General features: G+C 41.4%; 1 protein-coding gene and 2 long non-coding RNA genes across 4 annotated transcripts in view; 1 reads left to right on the forward strand and 2 right to left on the reverse strand.

Moving 5' to 3' along the window:
• Positions 1 to 14,956, reverse strand: part of TPST1 (tyrosylprotein sulfotransferase 1) — a 98,748-nt gene extending 83,792 nt beyond the window's left edge. For both annotated transcript variants that reach the window (XM_045543198.1, XM_045543197.1), the window contains exon 1: positions 14,749 to 14,956. The gene's annotated coding sequence lies outside the window, so the exon portion shown is untranslated. The remainder of the gene's footprint in view (positions 1 to 14,748) is intronic.
• LOC123632656 lies at positions 14,322 to 21,446 on the forward strand. Its single transcript, XR_006733417.1, has 3 exons — positions 14,322 to 14,450; positions 18,532 to 18,781; positions 21,401 to 21,446. It is a non-coding gene; the product is annotated as an uncharacterized LOC123632656 (long non-coding RNA).
• LOC123632657 lies at positions 18,220 to 19,509 on the reverse strand. The gene is made up of 3 exons (XR_006733418.1): positions 19,451 to 19,509; positions 18,538 to 18,599; positions 18,220 to 18,261 (listed from the first exon to the last, which is right to left on the reverse strand). It is a non-coding gene; the product is annotated as an uncharacterized LOC123632657 (long non-coding RNA).
• Positions 21,447 to 22,012: the final 566 nt, after the last annotated feature.

Genomic DNA, 22,012 nt, shown 5'->3' on the forward strand with positions numbered 1-22,012 from the left:
CAGAGGATCTTGAAAGTAAAAAGAGAAAATCCTCAGTAAGATAAACAGCTGACTGCTCATCAAAAAACACAGAGACCAGAGGCCATAGGATGACATACTCCCAGTGCTAAAAGAAAAATATTGTCAATCAAGAAACCTATATCCAACAAAATTATCCTTCAAAAATGAAAAAGAAATGGAGACATTCTCAGTAAACAAAAACTGGGAATTTGTCATTACAAGAGCTGCCATAGAATAAAGGGAATACTTAGAGCTAAAATGAAAGAACACTAGACCGTAATTCAAATCCATATTAAAAAATAAATAGAAACAATAAATGTAATTAACTACATAGGTAAACCCAAAAGACAACAAACAAATTTTTGTTTGTAACTTCTCTTTTTCTATCTGAATTAAAAGAAAAACAATATAAAGCAATAATTAGAAAACTGCTAGGGCAGGTGTGTTGGCTCACACCTATAATATCCCAACACTTTGGGAGGCCAAGGTAGGAGGATTGCTTGAGGCCAGGAGTTTAAGACCAGCCTGGACAACATAGTGAGACCCTGTGTCTACAAAAAAAGAGAAAAATTAGCCAGGCATGGTGGCATGGGCCTGTAGTCCAGGCTACTTGGCAAGCCAAGGCAAGAGGATTGCTTGAGCCCAGGAATGTGAGGTTGCAGTGAGCTATGATCATGCCACTGCACTCCAGCCCGGGCAATAGAGCAAGACCCTGTTTTAAAACAAAACAAAACAAAAACCCAAAAAGCTGCTGATGGCCTTATAATGTAAAAGATATAATTTGAATGCCAATAAGTGCACAAAGAAAGTGGAAATAAACAAAATTCTATTAAAGCAAAGTTTTTTTATATTATTGAAATTAAGTTGGTACTACTCCAAACTAGATTGTTTTAAGTTATTAATTATAATGCCCAGGAAAATAAAAAATATACTAAAAGAAATAAAATAATTAAAGTATTTACCAGAAAGTACTTAACACAAAAAAGGCAGTAATGGAGGAAGAGAGAAACAAAAAAAGATATAAGACATATAAAAAATAGCAAAATGGTAAATGTAAATCCTAATGTACTAGTAATGCATTAAATGTAAATGGATCAAACCCTCTCAACAGGCAGGGATTGAGAACAGATCAAAAGCAAAACAAAACAAAAAATGAAAAATATGATCCACATACATGCCTTCTACAAGACACACTTTAGATTCAAAGACTAAACAGTCTGAAAGTAAGAAAAAGGGGAAAGATACACCATGCAAACAGCAAACAATAAAAGACTCTGGAGTGGCTATATAATATCAGATAAAATGTACTTTAGATAAAAATTGTTACTAGAGACAAAAAAGTACACTTTTTGGCAAATCCATAAATTCATAAAAAAGACATTACAATTATAAACATACATGCAAGTAACAACAGAGCCTCAGAATACATGAAGCAAAAACTGACAGAATTGAAGTGAGAAATAGACAATTCAACAATAATAGAGACTTCAATACCCCACTTTCAATAATGGATAAAACAACAGACAAAAGAACAGCAGAGAAGTAGAAGACTTGAACAATACTACAAACCAACTAGATCTAATAAACATCCATAAAACCTTCCAGGCAACAACAGCAGAAAGTATATAGTTCTCAAGTACACATGGAATATTCTCTAGGATAGACCATGTGTTAGGCCTTAGAACAGGTCTCAATATATTTAAAGAATTGAAATCATACAAAGTATATTCTCTGACCACAATAGAATGAAATTAGGAAATATTAGGTCATTAAGTATGAAACGTCTGATTTCCTTAAGTACTAAGTTTAACAATTATCCCTGACATTTTCACTTTGACAGATTGCTTTTACTCAAAAATATATTTGTGAACTTAACCCATACTGGAATCCATTTATTTTCACTGCTGTATCACACCACCACTGAATTAACACATCATGATTTTTTGTGCATTATTCTGTTAATAGATATACATTTGTGTTATTTCTAATTGTGCGCTGTTACAAAAATGCTTCTATTGACATCATTTTCTATGTTACCTAGTGGATAGGTGTAGGAGAGCAAAAATGCTGGGTCAAAGATACGGTATCTTCAACTTTAGTAGATATTGCCAAATTATTTTCCAAAAGGATTGTACTATATTGCCACCCCATTTACCAGCAATGTATAAGAGTTCCAATTGCTCTACTTTCTCACCATCATTTAGTATTAATAATATAGTCTTTTTATTTTTTGCCATCTGTGAGTATAAAATCACTGTGGCTTTAATTTGCATTACCTCCATTAATAATTAGTTGAGCTACAGCATTATAATTAATTGGACACATCTTTTTTTATTTTTATTGTGAAGGTACATCCCCATTCTTTCAAACTCATGGTTTTTGGCTTGTGATTATCTTTCAAATTTTTTTAGAGCAATTTTTGTGAAACCATAGATAAGTAAAAAATTCATGCTTTTTAACTCATTTTTAAATATGAGTTCTGTCATGGAACCAATGCTGCACAGACAAATCAAAATATCAGCAAAGTGTTTGGGAAGGATGAATGCATAGTATGTGGATGGTTCCAGAAGTTCCGTTCTAGTGATTTTAATCTTGAAAATGAGCCACGTAGGTGACCTGAGACTAAGGTGGATAACGATAAGCTGAAAGCTATAGAGGAAGCAAAACCATCTCAACCTACATGTGAATTAGCAGCAAGGTTTGATGTTACTATGCCAGCAATATTGGACCACTTGAAACAAATGGGCAAGGTAAAGAAGCTGGATAGATGGGTACTGCATGAATTAAACAAGCACCAGAAGAGAAATTGTCTCAAAGCTTGCCTTTCTTTGCTGTCGTGACACTAAGGCAAACCATTTCTGTATCGTATTGTTACATGTGATGAAAAATGGATTCTTTTTGACAATCACAAGTGTTTGGCACAATGGTTGGATAAGGATTAAGTGCCAAAACACAGTCCAAAACTGAATATTCATCACAAAAAGCTAATGGTGTCTGTTTGGTAGTCCAGTGCTGGTATTATCCACTACAGCTTTATGAAACCTGGTCAATTGATTCCAGTGGGTGTCTACTGCAACCAGTTGGATGAAATGATGAGGATGCTTGCGATTAAGTAGCCAAGATTGGTCAATAGAGACAGGCCAGTCCTCTTGCAAGACAATGCTCAACCACATGTTGCACAAACAACACTGCTCAAACCACAGAAGCCAGACTTGGAAACTCTCTGTCATCCACTGTAGTCACCAGACCTTGCACCAACTGACTACCACTTCTTCCAGACTTTGGACCACTTCTTGGAAGGAAAAATAGTCAATTCTCAACAAGCTGTGGAAAATGCCTTTTGTGATTTCATCGCTGCTCACTCTCTAGTCTTCTTCGCTGGTGGCATAAGCAAGCTACCATTAAGATGGCAAAACTGTGTTGACAGTTTAGGTGCATACTTTGATTAATTGTACTGCTTCTTGTTTGAGATATAATAAAGTAAATTTCTGATCCAAAATTGGATGTTTCATATTTAATGACCTAATAATAACAGAAAAAAAGTTTGGGAAATTCACAAATATGTGGAAATTAAACGCAACCCTCCCAAATAATCAACAAGCTAAAGAATAAATCATAAGGAAAGTTACAAAATACTTTGAGATGAAAACACAAAACTTACGGGAAGCAGAAAAGCAGTGCTATCAGGGAAATTCATACCTGTAAACAGCTATATTAAAAAAAGAAAACTGAAAATTAAAAACTCAATTTTCCCCCTTAAGAAACTAGAAAGAGCAAACTAAACCAAAACCACCAGAAGGAAGCAAATAATCAAGATTATGGTGAAATAAATAAAACAGAACATAGAAGAACAATAAAGAAAATAGAAAAAAACCCAAAAGTTGGTTCCTTGAAAAGACTGGCAATATTGACAATTCTTTAGCTAGACTGAGCAAAAACAAAAGAGAAAAGACTGAAATTACTAAAATCAATAATGAAAGAGAAGACATAACTACCAATCTTACAGAAATAAAAATGAGCATAAACAACTGATACCCAACAAATTACATAAGCTAGAAGAAATGGACAAATTCCTAAAAGACACATACTACCAAAATTGATTCAAGAAGAAATAAAAAATCTGCATAAACCTATAACAAATGAAGAGATTGCATTAGTTATCAAAAACTTCCCAGAAAGAAAAACACAGGACAAGATGGCTTCACTGCTGAATTCTATCAAAACATTAAAGAAGAGTTAACACCAATCCTTAACAAATTCTTCCAAAATATAGAAGAGGAGGAAACACTTCCGAACTCATTATACAGGCCAGTTTTACTCTGATTCCAAAACCAAAGATACTACAAAAATAAACATACCAATACTCATAAATAAATGTCTATAAATTTATAAAAATTTGTAAGTTACAAATTACATTTATATTTAGAAATATTTCTAAATTACAAATTTATAAATATATTTATAAAATTCAGATATATTTAATATAATTTAAATTTCTAATTATTTAAACATATTTATAAATCATAATTTATACATATTTATAACATAAATATTATAAGTATTTATAAATATAAATGCTAAAATCCTCAAGAAAATACCAGCAAACAAAATCTAGCAACATATATATATATATATAACTAAGAAGAACCAGTGAACTTGAAACTAGAAGTAGAACAATAGGAATTACCCAATCTAAACAACAGAGAAAAAAATAGGCTGGAAAAAATTGAAAAGAACAGTGCCTCATGTCATGAGAGACAATAACATCATTAGCAAGTGTCACCTATTCCAGAAATGCAAGGTTGGTTTAGCATATGAAAATCAATGACATACACCATATTAATAGAATAAATGACCAAAAAAAAAACGTGAAAAAGGATGATACAAGCCAGGCGCAGTGGCTTACACCTATAATCCAGCACTTTGTGAGGCTGAGGAAGATTGCTTGATGTCAGGAGTTCAAGACCAGCCTGAGCAACAGCAAGAACCCATCTCTACAAAAACAGAAAAATTAGCTAGGCCTGGTGGTATGCGCCTGTACTCCCAGCTACTTGGGAGGCTGAGGCAGGAGGATCACTGGAGCCCAGGAGTTTGAGGTTGCAATGAGCTATGATGACACCACTGCACTCTAGCCAGGGCAACACAATGAGACTCTGTCTTAAAAAAAAAAAAAGGGGTCATTTAAGTAGGCAAAGAAAAAGCATTTGACAAAATCCAACATGGCTTTATTATAAACACACTGAATAAACTAGAAATAGAAAAGAACCTCATCAACCTGATAAAGGACATCTAAGAAAATGTGCAGCTATTTCACACTTGATCACTTAATAATCAGGAACAAGACAGCATATCCACTCACCACTTCTACTCAACATGATTACAGGAGGTTCTAGCCAGAGCAAGGAGGCAAGAAAAATAAGTTAAAAGGCATTCAGACTGGAAGGAAGAAGACATCATCAGAGACTACATGATTTTGTATACATAAAATCCTAATAAATCACTAAAAAATCATCAGAACTATTAAGTCAGTTCAGCATGATTATAAAATATAAGATCAATATAAGAAATTCAATTATATTTCTATATATTAGTAATAACAATCCAAAAATAAAATTAAGAAAACAATTTCAGTAACAATGGCCTCAAAATAAAATACTAAGAAAAAAATTAACAAAAAAGTGCCAGAGTTGTACACTGAAAGCCAGAAAACATTATTTAAAGAAATTAGAGAAGATCTAAATAAATAAAAAGATATCCCATGTACATGGATTGGAAGCCTAAATACTGTTCAGATGGCATTGTTCGCCAATGTGATTTAAAGGTTCAATGCAATCCCTATCAACTTTCAAACTCTACGAGGGTGCCAAGACAAGTCAAAGAGAGAAAAATAGTCGTTTTAACAAGTTGCTGAAACAAATGAATATGTACAAGCAAAAGAATGAAATTGAACCTGTACCTCACACCATATATAAAAATTCATAAAAGTGGATCAAAGACCTAAATGTCAGAGCTAAAACCATAAAAATCTTAGAAGAAAACACGAGAGTAAATCTTTGTGACCTTGGATCACGCAATGGTTTCTTATGAAACCTAAAGTATAAGCAAATGGAAAAAATAGATAAATTGGATTTCATCAAAATTAAAAACTTTTGTGCTTCAAAGGATACCATCAAGAAAGTAAAAACACAACCCAAGAATGGGATATTCATATTTTCAAATCCTACATCTGCTCAGGGTCTAGTATCCAGAATATATAAAGAAATATTACAACTGAACAATAAAAAGCCAACTCAATTAAAAAATGGGCAAAGGAATAGACATTTCTCTAAACATATACAAATGGACAAAAAACACATGAAAAGATGCTTAACATTATTTGCCAGCTGGGAAATGCAAATCAAAACCACAATGATATGCCATTTTACACCCAGTAGGATGTCTAGAATCAAAAAGCCAGAAAATAGGCAAGGATGTGAAGAAATCAGAACCCTCATACATTGCTGGTGGAAATGTAAAATGGTGCAGCCATTTACAGTCGGTAGTTCCTCAAAATGTAAAATCTATAATTCTAGAGTTAAAATATGACTCAGCAATTCCACTACTAGGTATTAATATACACCCAAGAGAAAGGATAACATGTCCACAGAAAATCTTGTACATGAACATTCATGGCAGCATTATTCATAATAATGTGGAAAGAATCCAAATACCTATCAATTAATTAATGGATAAATAAAATGTAACATATCCACACAGTGGAATATTATTCAGTGATAAAAAGAAATGAAATGATATATAATACATACATGGCAGAATCCTGAAACCATGGAAGAATACAAACTGATATATAATACAACATGGAAGAATCCTGAAACCATTATGCTAAGTGAAAGAAGCCAGTAACAAAGGGCAACATTTTGAATGGCTCCATTTATATGATGGGACCAGAATGGATAATACTATTCTATGATATAAATCTATAGAGACAGAAAATATATTAGTGGTTGCCTTGGGATTAGGAATGAGAGAGTTGAGGGTGATGGCTAAGGAGTATGTGGTACGATTTCTTTGTGGGGTAGTGAAAATGTTCTAAATCCAAACATGATAATGGATACACAACTCTGTGAATATACTAAAAGCAAATGAATTTATACCTTAAATGGGTGACTGTGTGATATACGAACTATATCTCAATAAAGCTGTTCCCCCCCCAAAAAAGTAGGCTGGGAGCTATACACTAAACCTTTTAGGGTGATCTGCCTACTAAAACAGAAGATTTAATTTGGATCTATGGCTCCTAACACAATATAAAATGTCCAAGATATAATCAAAAGTCACACATGCTAAGAACCAGGAAAATCACAGTTTGAATGAAAAAGGACAACACATACCAACACCAAGAAGAATCAGATATTGGAATGATCTGACAAGGATTTTAAAGTACCCATTAAGTTTTTTTTTTTTTTTTTTTTGAGATAGAGTCTCGCTCTGTCACCTGGGCTAGAGTGCCGTGGCATCAGCCTAGCTCACAGCAACCTCAAACTCGTGGGCTCAAGCCATCCTCCTGCCTCAGCCTCCCGAGTAGCTGGGACTACGGGCATGCACCACCATGCCTGGCTAATTTTTTTCTGTATATATTTTTAGTTGTCCATATAATTTCTTTCTATTTTTTTAGTAGAGACGGGGTCTCGCTCTTGCTCAGGCTGGTCTCAAACTCCTGACCTCGAGCGATCCACCCGCCTCGGCCTCCCAGAGTGCTCGGATTACATGCGTGAGCCACCGTCCCCGGCCAAAAGTAGCCATTAAGTTTTAACAAGCAATTAGATATACTCTTGAAACAAATGACAAAACAGAAAATCTCACCAAAGAAATAGAAGATATAGAAAAGAACCAAATGGAAATTACAGAACTGAAAAATATAATAACCAAAATAAAAACTCACCATTGGTCTCAATAGCAGAATGAATATAAATAATAAGGTAAAGAACCAGGCAACCTGAAACTGGAAGTAGAGTAATAGGAATCATCCAATATAAACAACAGGCAAGAAAAAATTAGGCTGGGAAAAAAAATGAAAAGAACGATGCCTCATGACTTGTGAGACAGTAACAAAAAGATCTAACATTCACATCATCATAGTCACAGAAAATTATAGTCACTGAAAAATTATTCTAAGATATGGCTGAAAAACTTCCCAAATTTGGGAAAAGACAAAGATATAGTTCCAGAAGGTGATGGAATCCAAACAGTATAAACCCAAAGAGATTCATATAATCAGACAAATCATAATTAAACTTCTGAAAACTAAAGACAAAGAAAAAAACCTTTAAAGCAGCTGGGAAGAAAGAACACATTATCTATAAGGAAACATGAATTTCAATGACAGAGGACTTCACATCTGAAATCATGGAGGTCTGAAGAAAGTAGCACAATGTTTTTCAAATGTTGAAAGTAAAGAACCGTCAACAATAAAAGTTACAAAGAGCAAGAGCTGACAAAATCTTAAGAAAACAAAGAACAAAAGAAGACAAAGAATGCCATGGTTTATATCTAGACCTGAGAAATTACAAAATATGTTGATAACAATAGGAAACACCTTTATAGGTGTTTCCTATAATAGAGATTAAATACTTAGGAATTATAGATTTCCCCCTTCCCATCGCAAATACCAGTGAGATTCGTATAGGTATAGGGCTTAATGCATATTTCCCTATTCCTTAATTTTCTTAGTTAAAAAGAAATTGTTATGCCACTGTTCAAGATCTTTTATCAATTTGATAGTTTTTGTTCTAGTTAAAAATTCCAAAGCTTATAAGCCTAAAATCAGAGCCATTTGTTTTTTTGTTTTGTTTTGTTTTTGAGACAGAGTCTCGCTCTATTGCCTGAGCTAGAGTGCCGTGGCATCAGCCTAGCTCACAGCAACCTCAAACTCCTGGGCTCAAGCCATCCTCCTGCCTCAGCCTCCCGAGTAGCTGGGACTACAGGCATGCACCACCAGGCCCCGGTAATGTTTTCTATATATATTTTTAGTTGTCCAGCTAATTTCTTTCTATTTTTTAGTAGAGACAGGGTCTCACTCTTGCTTAGGCTGATCTTGAACTCCTGAGCTCAAACGATCCACCCGCCTCGGCCTCCCAGAATGCTAGGATTACAGGCATGAGCCACCACGCCTGGCCTGAAATAAGTCGAAGGCTGAATGTTTCTGTAATGACTGTCATAGCTTAACCACCTTAAAAGCCAAGACATTATAGGGCAAATAATATTCATCTTAATCTATTCTAATTTATAAAGACTGTGTGTGTTTTTAAAACAAGAGTGACTATGCAAGTTTGACTAGTGACCTGCTAAGCAGTCAAGAAAGAAACAGATGCTCAGCTTGCAAAAATATGAATTCAAGATATGTTTTACATTACTACCGACTGATTCATTCAACCAACTTTGATCAAGTTTCTAAAATCTATCAAGTACTGTACAAGATAGTGATGAAAAGATAAACTAAAGGCATGGTCCCAGGCCTCAAGGAACTCTTGGTTATGAGAAAAATGGACTCACAAGATATAATTTAGATAAAATGTGGTAAGTACTTTAATAGATCCACGTACAAAATACCAAGAAACTAACCGTGTTAGCAAAGGTGATATTTATCCTGATTTTTAAATAATGAATTAAATACTACTTTCCTTAGGGTTCTATCACTCCCTCTTTGCTCTCAGCCCAGTTCTCAGCCCTAGATGCATATCACTGTCACACGGGAAGCATTTTTAAATAACAAGGCCTGGCCCTGCATCAGACCAAATGAATGAGAATCTCTTTGGATGCCTCCATCCCCCATCTTAACCCTTTAAAAAGCTCCGAGGTGTTTTTAAAGTAGCCTATGTTGGCCTGGTGGCTCACATGTGTAATCCCAGCACTTTGGGAGGCCAAAGTGCAAGGATCACTTGAGGTCAGGAGTTTGAAACCAGCCTGAGCAACACAGCAAGAACCTGTCTTTATAAAAAGTTTTTTAAAACTTAGCCAGGTGTGGTGGTGCATTCCTGTAGTCCTAGCTACTCGGGAGGCTAAGGCAGGAGGATTGCTTGAGCCCAGGAGTTCGAGGTTGCAGTTAGTCATGATTGTGCCACTGTACTCCAGCCTGAGCAGCAGAGCAAGAATCTGTCTCTTAAAAGAAAAAGAAAAAAAAAATCCTATGTTGAAAGTCACTGGACCAGGAAATCCCACCTACTTCTGATGACTTTAGTTTTAATCCTGGTACAGAACCTCTACATACATCTCCATCTTCAGGCCTAACTGCTCTCTTGAGCTATTTCCCAGACATCAAGATGGTACCATTGGATGCCAAGGTTAATACTGAGGAAGGAAAAAAAAAAAAAAAAAGATGGTAACACTGGATTTCTCTTTACCCCTCCAGAACCTGTTTCTTTTCCTGTATTTCCTATCTGAATGAACAGAACCACTACCGCTCAGTCACCCAAGCCAGAAATCAAGAAGTCATCTTTGACTCTTCCTTCTTCTTCTTGCCCTCACCTCCACACCTAACCAGTTCTCCTCATTCAGCTGATTCACTCTCACATCTATACCCTCATCTTCATCCCCTTGCCCTCACTGGCCTCATCATCTTTCACCTGGACTCCTGTAACAACCCCCTTAACTCGTCTTCGTGTGTCCAGTCTTGCCCCTTTATTACTCATTCTTCACAATGCTATCAGAGATCAGAGTGATTTTTCTCAAAATACGTCCGGTCACAACACTCATTCATGTTACCTGCCAGAGTAGGGGATGCAGACATGACTCAAAATCCAGCCTGATTTCAAAGCCCTACCCTTAGAACTGAGAAAGAGGAGAAAAACATGTAAACAAGTAAATGCAATGATCACATGTATTTTGACAGCAGAAATCAAAAGGAAGATGAACTCGGGGGAGATGTGGGAAGGTTTCACTGCAGAGGTAACCATGAACATGTATAATCTGCAGGTGGCTAAGGTGGGAAAGGGCATTCCATGGAGAAAGATACACAAAGCCATCTAGGCGTGTTCAGGTAATGTAGGTGATTTTATTTGCCCTTTGTAGGGCAAAAGGCACAGCATGCAGCAAGACATGGAGGCTGAGATGGGAACAAGCCAGACTTTGCAAGATCTTCCCAGGATGAAATTCTTCAAAGGGTCCTCACTACCATCAGGATACAACTATATAGTAAGACACACAAGGTCATTCATGAGCTGCTCCTATATACCCTTCCAGCCTCATCTCTCATCATGACCTTTCTACCACATTTTCAAACCACCAGTTCTCTCCCAAAAGCACCAGGTTATCACACACCTTTGTACATGTTACTCTCTCTTCCAAAATGCCCATTTCCTCTTACCTTTCGTTGTCTAGATTCAGCTTTTTTGAAAACTTTATTAGTTTACTGAGCACCTATTATGTGCCCAGCACTTTGCTATAAACTAAAGACACAATGAGATATGATTGAACTCCTTTCCTTAAAGAGTTCGCTAACTAGTCAGGGAGAAAAATAAAAAAACTGACCATTATAATAATGTAAAAATGGATATGGCAGTATGTGCAAACACAAAGAAAATCACCTAACCCACGGTGAGGAGGAGAGGTAGTCAGAAAAAGTACTAGGTGCCTGTGGACAGAAACCTTGCCAAATTCTCTCCAGGGTGGTGCTCCCAGAGCACTCTGTAGTCATCTTTGTCACAGTCTCGCTCACACTGTAGCAAATGGTCTGTTTCCTTAACTGCTTTCCGCTCTGGATCATGAAGGAACCAAGATAAGGATGAGCCCATGCTGCAGAAGGCCTGGAAAGAATGGTTCATAATGGCAAGTGTTAGGGAGCTGATGAGAATTTTTAAAGAAAACAGTGGCATGATCAGATAGATATTTTAGAAATGAAAATAATTCCAGCAGCAGTGTGGAGGATGAACTAGAAGTAAAGGACCCAGAGACAATGAGGCCCATGAGGCTGCTGCTGACTGTTCAGGAAAAATATAACCAAGACCTAAACCAATCTTCTAGCAATGAGGAGAGAAAGAAAAAGAGTTGAGTCAGCAACAACAGGATTTAAGACAGACGATGTGAGGAGAAAGAAGACAATTCTAAGGTTTCTAGGGTAAGGAACTTAAAACATAAGGAATGTTTGTATGTGTATTGTAGGGGCTATGGATAGAGAGGAAGGGAAGGAAAAGATAAACACCAGGTTTGAAGTACTAAGTATCCATGTATAGTTATGCAGTAGACAGATGAAAATTGGTACCTGAAGTTCAAGAGAAGTAGGGACAACATATACATCTTCAAAAACCACAAACATACAGGTACTATTTGAAGCCACAAAAGGAAGTATAATCACACAAGTAAATTAGAGAGAGAATAGAGAAAAGAACAAAAAATGAAACCCTAAAGAATGCCACGTTAATCTGAGAATTAAAAAAAGGAAGCAAAATATCAAGGGAAGGTTTTTTGTTTTGTTTGCTTTGGATAGTAGAAACCTGAGCATATATGCAGGCTGAGAGAAAACAAATGATAATATGGGGAGAGATCAAAGATGTGAGCCTTAGAAAGGTGGATCCCTCTTCCTCTAAGATAAAACGAAGGAGATCAGAAATCAGTTACATACAGGCACAGATAAAAATGACAGATCCTTAAGCGTTCAGGGTTGATGCCCACCAATTTCTTCTGTGAAGTATGAGGCAAAATAAGCAAGGAAGAGAAAGCAAGAGTAGGACAAAGAGAGAAGAATAGTAAAGATATATAAACTGCCATTTAGATTTTAATACATAAGATGAAACTGGGGGGTAAGTCAAAGGATCTCCAGGCAGTGCAAGTGAAGTTGGAATCCAGAAGTTTAGAACAACACAATTCATGATTTTCTCCAGCCTGCCCTAGGGAGCCCAGGAGCAGAAAAAGCTGACTGATTCATCCAGGCTTGAGATCACCAGAGCAAATGTGGCAAGAATAGCATAAGGCCCATAACAATGCTTTTATAATTTTAAAAAGTCAAATTTATTTTACTCTTTTAAAAAAAATGACTAGCTATTTCCTCTGAGAGCCAGAAAGAGTGCTGGGGGGGGGGGGGGAGCTGGGGAAGGGTGGATAATTCCTTTCACTCCTAGAGAACCTGTCAGAACTTTTACTCCTAAGCATATTTGATCCCTGCAGCAGCTGATTCCAAGAAATCCAAACCTGATTCCTCCCGCCTCTTAAAGGATGAAAATTCACTGCAGCTCCCTGGACTATCCAGCTAATAGACAAACACATGCAACACTGCTTATATATCAATACAATGCTATTTCAGCTAAGAGGTAGGGGCTCTTTCTTTCCTAAAGACTGTAAATGGAGGGAGATAGAGGTAATTATATCGCAAAGATTGCTGAATAACAGACTAAGAATCCTTTACAGAGGCAACTAACGATACATGACACAAAGATAGCATAATTGTTTCTTCTTCTTCTTCTTTTTTTTTTTTTTGAGACAGAGTCTCACTGTTGCCCGGGCTACAGTGAGTGCTGTGGCGTCAGCCTAGCTCACAGCAACCTCAGACTCCTGGGGTTAAGCGATCCTACTGCCTCAGCCTCCCCAGTAGCTGGGACTACAGGCATACGCCACCATGCCCGGCTAATTTTTTTCTATATATACTTTTAGTTCTCCATATAATTTCTTTCTATTTTTTTTAGTAGAGACGAGGTCTCGCTCTTGCTCAGGCTGGTCTCCAACTCCAGAGCTCAAACGATCCACCCGCCTCGGCCTCCCAGAGTGCTGGGATTACAGGCGTGAGCCACTGCGCCCGGCCTTGTTTCTTCTTAATAAATAATGGCAGTAAGTAATTGACCACTTAATCGCTTTATTACACTTGGCGTTCACCGATTCGTCCTGCCATCTCTCCCATGCCACTCTTCAGATAGCGGGTCGAATCCCTGTGGATACTAAACCTCTGGCTACTACCATCTGGAGAGCACAGAAGGTGGAAGAGGCTAACATGTGCGAGCACCCACCATGTGCCGGGCCTACTGTGTGCCAAGCTCTGGGGAAGGCACTTTCCATGTTATGGGTGCAAGTCACTTAAAGACGAATTAAGATGTTACGGATGTGGCATTCAGGACAGTGGCGAAGTGTCTGAAGGTTTCAGTATGAAGGTTTAAGTGTAAAGGAAAAGAAGAGTTAGCGACGGTGGTTGATCAAAATGAGAGGAGAAAAGGCGAGTTGGGAAAAGAAGGCGTCTGGGAGCAAAAGAGTAAGATCCAGGGACACGCGGAGGGGGCGGGCGACGGGCGCGCAGGGAGACGCGGTACACAGAGCAGGGATGGGGGTGCGCCTGCCGAAGCGCAACCCGGGTACGGGAGAAGCAAAAGACAGTCCCGGCGGGACGGGAGTCCCATCGCGCGAAGAAGCCCCAGAGGACTGCGGGGCTGGGACGTGGCGCCGGCGCGGCAAAGGGAGCGGAAGGGGCAGAGGTGAGAGGGCAGGGGGCAAGACCGCACACGCGGGAGCGGGCGACTGCGAGCAGCTGCGCTGGGGGAAGCGGCGTGGGAGCGGGGGCCGGGCGGGCCAGAACCCGGGCGCCGCGCGTTGGGGGGGGGGTTGGACAGCCGCCTGGGGCAGACGCGGGGACCCGCGGGCAGGAGGCGACGTGGGGCCGAGGGACACCAAGACGGAGCCGGCCGGGACCCGGAGCCGGGCGGAGACGGCAGAAGGCAGGGGAGCTGGGGCGGCGCTCCAAGCGGAGCCGCAGTGAGCGCGGCGTCCCCTTACCTGGGATGTGTGAGGAGCCGCCGAGCCGGCATCCTGGGCTCAGCCGCTTCTCCAACCGACCTAGGTGGGGGCCATTTCGCCCGCCCCCGCGAGCCAGCTCTCACTGCCAGGCGCCAGTAGCTGCCGGCCCGGCCCGGCCCCGCGGAGCAGAGCCGCCGCGACCCGAGCCCGCAGCCGCCTCAGCAGCGACTCCCGCCGCCGCCGCCTCTGCGCCGGCTGCCAGCCTCCCGAGCGGGCGCTGGATCACACGCGTGCTGTGATTGGCTGCCGGGCGCCCCGCCGGGCGATGTGTCGGCCTCTCTGATTCGCGGGTTCCGCCGGCTGCCCACCGAGGGAGGCGGAGCTTAGGGCTGTGCTCTGTCGGGCCGGCGCCGAGGGGCGGAGGTCTGACGTCTCGGCCGGGCCGGCGCCCCCGCCGCCCTGCTCGTGCGCGCTCCCGGAGGGGGCTTCCCGGCCGCCACCTCCCGGGCCGGGTGGTTGCCCGGGCAGCGGTGCGCGCGGCCCGGCTGGAGCCTAGCAGGTGGCAGTCCTCCCCGCCCCAGTCCCCCACGTGGGTGGCCCAGAAGGCCTTCATCCGTGAAGCCCTGGGACAGGACAAGAAAATGAGCTTTTCCAGGAAATCCCCTCCTCTGCCTGTCCGCTGCCTCAGCGGCACCTGCATCTCCTGGGAGATAAGTCGCAAAGGCAAATATCAAATTCGCACAATATCCTATTCCACACTGAAGTGTACATGAGTGACAGATTCTCGCCCGACCTCAGGGGTGGGAAACTGACTACCTAGAAGAAGGACTCGAAGACTCGGAAAGGAGAAAAAGACAAAGCAGGAAGGGAGAGGTGGGGAGGAGCCGAAATTTCACAACATTAACCATTCGCTTTTACAATGGCTTCCTACAGGCACATCTACGCCAGGTTCTGTCACAGCAATTAATCCAACTGCCTTAACGTGGATTGGAGAAAGCATGGGCTCAGAATCTAACAGCTGTATAAAATTGTTGTCTACCATCTTGGAATCTATGTTTTGTTATCTATGGAATCTGATCTAATGTGTACCTTAGAGAATTGCTGTAAAGATCAAATGAGAACCCCCCAAAACTGTCACAGCAATTAATTCAACTGCCTTAACGTGGATTGGAGAAAGCATGGGCTCAGAATCTAACAGCTGTATAAAATTGCTGTCTACCATCTTGGAATCTAGTTTTGTTATCTATGGAATCTAATCTAATGTGTACCTTAGAGAATTGCTGTAAAGATCAAATGAGAGCCCCAAAAGACTTCTGCACCAATGTTCATAGCACCATTATTCATAATAGCCAAAAAAAAGTGGAAAAAAACTAGATGTCCATCGACTGATTGGACATTAACCATCAACTAATGGCTAAACAGAAGTTGATATCCATACAATGGAATATTATTTGACCATAAAAAAGAATGAAATACAGACACATGCTATGATGTGGATGAACCTTGAAAACATTCTGTTATGTGAAAGAAGCTAGTCACAGAGACCACAAATTATATGATTCTATTTATATGAATGTCCAGAATAGGCAAATCCCTAGAGACAGAAAATAAATTGGTAGATGCCTTGGGCTGGAGGGATGACAGGGAAATGGGAAGTGATTGCTAATGAGTATGGGGTTTCTTTTGGGGGTGATGAAAATGTTCTAAAATTGATTATGATGATGGTTTTACAGTTCTGTGAATATACAAAAGTCATTGAATTGCACACTTTATCTTTTTTTGCCTCAGCCTCCTGAGTAGCTGGAACTACAGGCATGTGCCACCGTGCCTGGAGAATTGTACACTTTAAATAGATGAATTGCATGGTATATGAATTATATTTCAGTAAAGCTGTCTTTTTTAAGAGATCAAATGAGATAACAAACCTCAGAAAGCCCCTGGCTATAGTGCCTCCATAAGAGAAAGGACTTGGTATATCTACCTTTGTTTTTTCTTTATTTCATTGGCAAAATCTTGTAACAAATTTGATCTGAGGAAATATAAAGAGTGAGCCACCATATTTTTCTTTGGAAAATTTAAATCCAATGAAGAAGATGATTTGATTTCACCCAAGCTCCTTATAGCAGCAAAAGTGGACACTGGGATTATAAAATTCATCAAAAAGTCTGGGTGCAGTGGCTCACACCTGTAATCCTAGCACTCTGGGAGGCTGAGGCAGAAGGATCGCTTGAGGTCAGGAGTTTCAGACCAGCCTGAGCAACAGAGACCCCATCTCTAAAAAAAAAATAAAAGTAGAGACTTACCTGGGCATGGTGGTGTGCGCCTATAGTCCCAGCTACCTGGGAGGCTGAGGCAGAAGGATTGATTGAGCCCAGGAGTTTGAGGTTACAATGAGCTAGGCTGACACCGCTGCACTCTAGCCAGAGCGACTGAGTGAGACTCTGTCTTAAATAAATAAATTAATTTAATTTAATTAATCAAAAGAAAATAAGCAAGGTCAGCAGGCAGAGAGTGAGGGGAAAGGGAAAGAAGGCAAGAACATGAGTGACTATGCCCCTGAGGGCAGCCCCCTAAATCATTTGACATTAAGTGAGAGCTAAGTCACATTCCATTTCCTACATTTCAGACCCCTTCAGGAAAAGAACTCACCATGACCTGGGTCATGCTGAAGCCACCGCAGCTACACAGGCTCCGCCAGCCTCTCTCCACAAGGCAGAGACGCAGATCTCTGACATGACCTTCCACACTGCCCAGAAAAATCCCTCATCTACCTATAAGACCTGGAAAAAGAATTAAGTAACCAGGTGGGGAGCTGGCGTTTATCCTTCTGGCACTTATTAAACTGTGAGGACAAATTCCAGCTGTGAGAATTCAGTAAGAACAAAGGACATGAATCCCTTCAGTGAAATCTGTCACGTGGCAGGATGTCTCACTGAATAAGACAGCTTCAGGTGGCCCAGGGGCTGCAAATTCACAGCCTTTGAGCCAGAGCAGAGAACAGCTTGATCTGAAGCAAAGCGCAGTGTCATTTGGGACAAGCTGAACTTTTTCTGCTTTCTAAATCTGTCCCCAATGCATATAGTGTATATGGTAATAAGAAAAAAGACTCCTTTTGTTTTTGAGACAGGATCTCACTTTGTTGCCCAGGCTGGAGTGCAGTGGCATGATCATAGCTACCGGGCTCAAGCAGTCCTCCTGCCTCAGCCTCCTGTAGCTAGGACTACAGATGTACACCATCATGTCCAGCTAATTTTTAAACAAAATTTTTTTGTAGAGATGGGGTCTCACTATGTTGCCCAGGCTGGTCTCAACCTCCTGGCCTCAAGTGATCCTCCCACCTCAGCCTCACAAAGTGCTGGGGTTACAGGCATGAGCCAGTGCACCCAGCCCAAAATATGCTTTTAAGTGAAAAGAACAAATTCCAAAACAGTGTATGTAATATACCCATTTGTATTTTTTTAAAGTATACACACACGTCTTCAAAGACAATCTCTAGAAGGATGCACAGTAAACTGGTAACAGTGGTTGTCTCTGGGAGGGAAACTGAAGGACCTGGACACAGGAATGGAAAAGAGATTTATTCTTTACTATATACGCTTTGGCACCTTTTGAAATTTTGTGCTATATGCTTGAGTTACCCATTTAAAATGAATAATTACGTAAAATTTTTTTAAGAAAATAATTCTTTCCTAAAAAACTCACTGTCCAAGCCTATATGACTATCTGGTTCACATGACATTCATATTTCTCTGTGTAATTTAACGAGCCTCATATTGAGTGTACATATTCTCAACACTCTGTGTATCTGTCTTCCCTTCCCAGCCTTACCTGTCCAGATGATCAGCCCAGAATCAGATAACCTCTCCTGAGGGCCCAGATGACTTTGAACCCTGTTACAAGTAATTCAAAGGGCTTAGAGCCTATTTCTTCCAAACAGCCTGGGCAGCCCTTGCAGGCCCAAGAAAAAGAGGAAATGGACAAGTGCTTGCTGGGGAAGTCTCTCCCCTCTGGGCCAGCCTTTGCACAACTTCTGCCTCAGGAATTCACCTCCAGGAAAGAAGGCTTAGCCAAGGTAAGTGAGGACTCCTTACTACAGTTATCTCGCCTCCTGGAAGGAAAGTCTATGCAGCACACCTAGGAATGAGCAGGGTTGGAGGAGAACTGAAAAGGCAACATAGCCCTCCAGCTTTGGGAGGTTGTTGGCATTGCTTCACTTTTGATACAGACACAAATGCAGCAGACCTCCCTTCAGGATCGGGCATGGAGAGAGGATGGTGGCAGTGGTGGGAGATGGCAGAGAGCCGGAGGAAGACTGGGGAAGACAATCATGTCAGGTCCTACTTTTTAATTCCTTGTCCCAGCTCAAGAGAGCTGAAAGCAAGGGGTTTGGAAACAGAAAACGGAGAGGACAGGCTGCCTTTGCAATGCAAGGAGCAGAGATGTTTCAGAGGGAGCAGACACGGCTGGAGAAATGGGGATAGAGGGAGTTCTCAAGGGTAAGGGCAGAAAGGTGATGACAGAAGGTGGCTGTGTCTGTCACACCAGCACAGGGCCTGGGTGAATGTATGGATGGATAGCAAAAGCTGCAGCTGTTGATGAAGGCCACCAGGGCAAAGCAGAGGGGGACAGGGTCCTGCCAGGAAGGTCAGGGACACTCCAGGTGAGGGACCCAGAGCCAAAGTTGCTAGACTTGAAGTGACCTAAAAGCCCTGGCTAATTTGGGACAAGATGAAACACTTACCTGCAAATAGCATCAAAGAGCCAGCGAGCTGCAGGAGACACCTCACAGTTCTCTTGAAGCTTGTGGGATAGAAGGATTTGAGACAAAAAGAAAATGGTGATACAATTTACAGAAAAAGAAAAATATGAGCAGGGCTCCTCACTTTCCCCACCGCTAGATCCTGGAAAACTGGGCAGGTCAGGTCCCTTAGCCACATCATCATTTTAAAATGAAAATTCAGCCCAGCCTATGAGCAGGCATTTTCCAAATGGCTACAGAATTCCTGCACCTTCCAAAAATACCTCTTCATGCAACTCCTGCCAGGGAGGGAGGGCCACATGCCCAGGCTGGAACTGACCAATGGGGCTTTCTGAGCCCAAGAGCTGCCCCAGCGTGCTCTGCAGACCCCAGATGCAGGAAATGCCCACTGCTCTGTGAGTAACCCAGCCAGACAGCTGCTGGATATGAGCCCCAGACTGGGAGCAAAGCAATCTCTAACTCTGCTTACGACCCAGGAGTTTCTAAGACTTCCAGGAATGGTTTCCAAACCCAGCTATGGGTATAAACTACCTGGGCAGCTTTGTAAAGTAGTCACAAGCCTCTTGTCAGTTTTATGGAGCAGAAGCTCTGGGGTAAGCCCCTGGCCCCAGCGATGGGACAGGGATGGGGATAGTGACTGGGAGGCAGCACGAGGCGGTTTCAGAAAGGCTGGCTGATTGGTAATATGCCATGACTTTTCCTGGGTGCAGTTAACCACTTTGTTCACTCTGAAAATTTATCATGCTTTACATACATGTGTATTTTTCTATATCTTTGTTATAGTTCATCAAAAAAAAATACTCCCTGATAAATTCTGCTCCCCTACCAGGTGTGAGAACCACTGAGTTAGTGATACATAGGATGAGGGGCTTAGATTACACTAAAGAGATGCTGGGTGCTTCTGAGTATAGGCTGGAATAGCTCCCAGGGTTCTGCCCTTCTTTCTTGGGCAAGTCTCTGACCCTCAGTGGGGAAAAGCTCCAGGGGTGGGGTGGGGAGAGAGCAGCTGAGTGGGGGGTGCTCCAGGGAGCAGCCAGCCCTTCTCTGCCCACTGATGCTGACCAGTGACATCAATACAGACTAGGAATAGCTGCCAACCCTCGTGACTTGTCCTGCACACTAACCCTTGGACAGGACTTGCTCAGGCCCCCGGTGACCTGGTTCAAAAGTGCCATTTTCTCCTGTGGCTTTTCCCTTCTGGTTAAAGAGGTTTCCCTCCCTGGCTGAAGAGGCCAGAGAGGCTACCAATCCCTTGCCATTCTGCCAAGTCTCTTTCCCAGGGCAAGCAACTTCTTCAAAGGCTAGGCTACTCTCGTAGCATCCAGGGCACCCCAGCACGTGAGATATACCAAAGTCCTGCGCTGGGCACTGTTCTGGGTGCTGAGGACACAGCAATGAACAAGACAGATCCTGCTGCCATTATTGAGTTTACATTTTAATGGGGAGCCTGGCACCCAATGACATATGAAAGGCATCAGAACCGCCACCCCAAAACATGCCACTTTGACATAAGGATTATTTTGAGCTGAAGGCAATTAAGATATAGCAAACACAGGAGCTCTCTGTTCTCCCCCTTTCTCTCTCAAATCAGGGCGTAAGTTTCCCTTTTGTAAAGGAAATTTACATTTGTAAAGGTGTTCACCTCTCCTGTACCAGGAAGAGAACAGTTCAAAGATAACTCTTATCATAAGATTAATAAACCTTACTAGATAACCCTTATGTTCCATTAGTTTCCCCTGATATTTATCTTCACACAATTTAGCATACCTAGATGCCCATAACCTCCCTCCTTCCCCTCCCCTACTAAGTCGGATATATAAACCTTTAACTCTAACCACTTAAAGAGCCAGCTACTTCCTTTGTTGGCTCCCATGTGCATGCGAAATAAACCTTTTCTCCTCTTAATCTGTCTTTTGTCTGTTTAATTTGCAGGCCTCAGCCACTGAACCTAAGAAGGGTAAAAGAAAAGCATACTTGGCCGGGCGCGGTGGCCCACGCCTGTAATCCTAGCACTCTGGGAGGCCGAGGCGGGAGGATCGCTCGAGGTCAGGAGTTCGAGACAGCCTGAGCAAGAGCAAGACCCCGTTTCTACTAAAAAAAATAGAAAAAAATGATCTGGACAGCTAAAATTATATATATATATATATATATATATATATATGCATATATATATATAAATTAGCCGGGCATGGTGGTGCGTGCCTGTAGTCCCAGCTACACGGGAGGCTGAAGCAGAAGGATCGCTTAAGTCCAGGAGTTTGAGGTTGCTGTGAGCTTGACGCCAGGCACTCTAGCCCGGGCAACAGAGCGAGACTCTGTCTCAAAAAAAAAAAAAAAAAGAAAAGAAAAGAAAAGCATACTTAACAAAAGTGCTCAAGGCAATGACTTGCTCATCACTCAGTGTGTGTACCCAGGTCTCTGCTTCTGTTCCCTTTCTCCTATGCCTCCTTCCTCCTGCATTGCCTTCCTCTACCCAGCTCTGCCAGTGAAAATTCAGCCAGCCTTCATATTATGCCAGAAACGTCAAACCCTCTGGGCAGGGTC

Source organism: Lemur catta, chromosome 2 (assembly GCF_020740605.2).
Source record: "Lemur catta isolate mLemCat1 chromosome 2, mLemCat1.pri, whole genome shotgun sequence".
In the NCBI taxonomy this organism is placed as follows: domain Eukaryota; kingdom Metazoa; phylum Chordata; class Mammalia; order Primates; family Lemuridae; genus Lemur; species Lemur catta.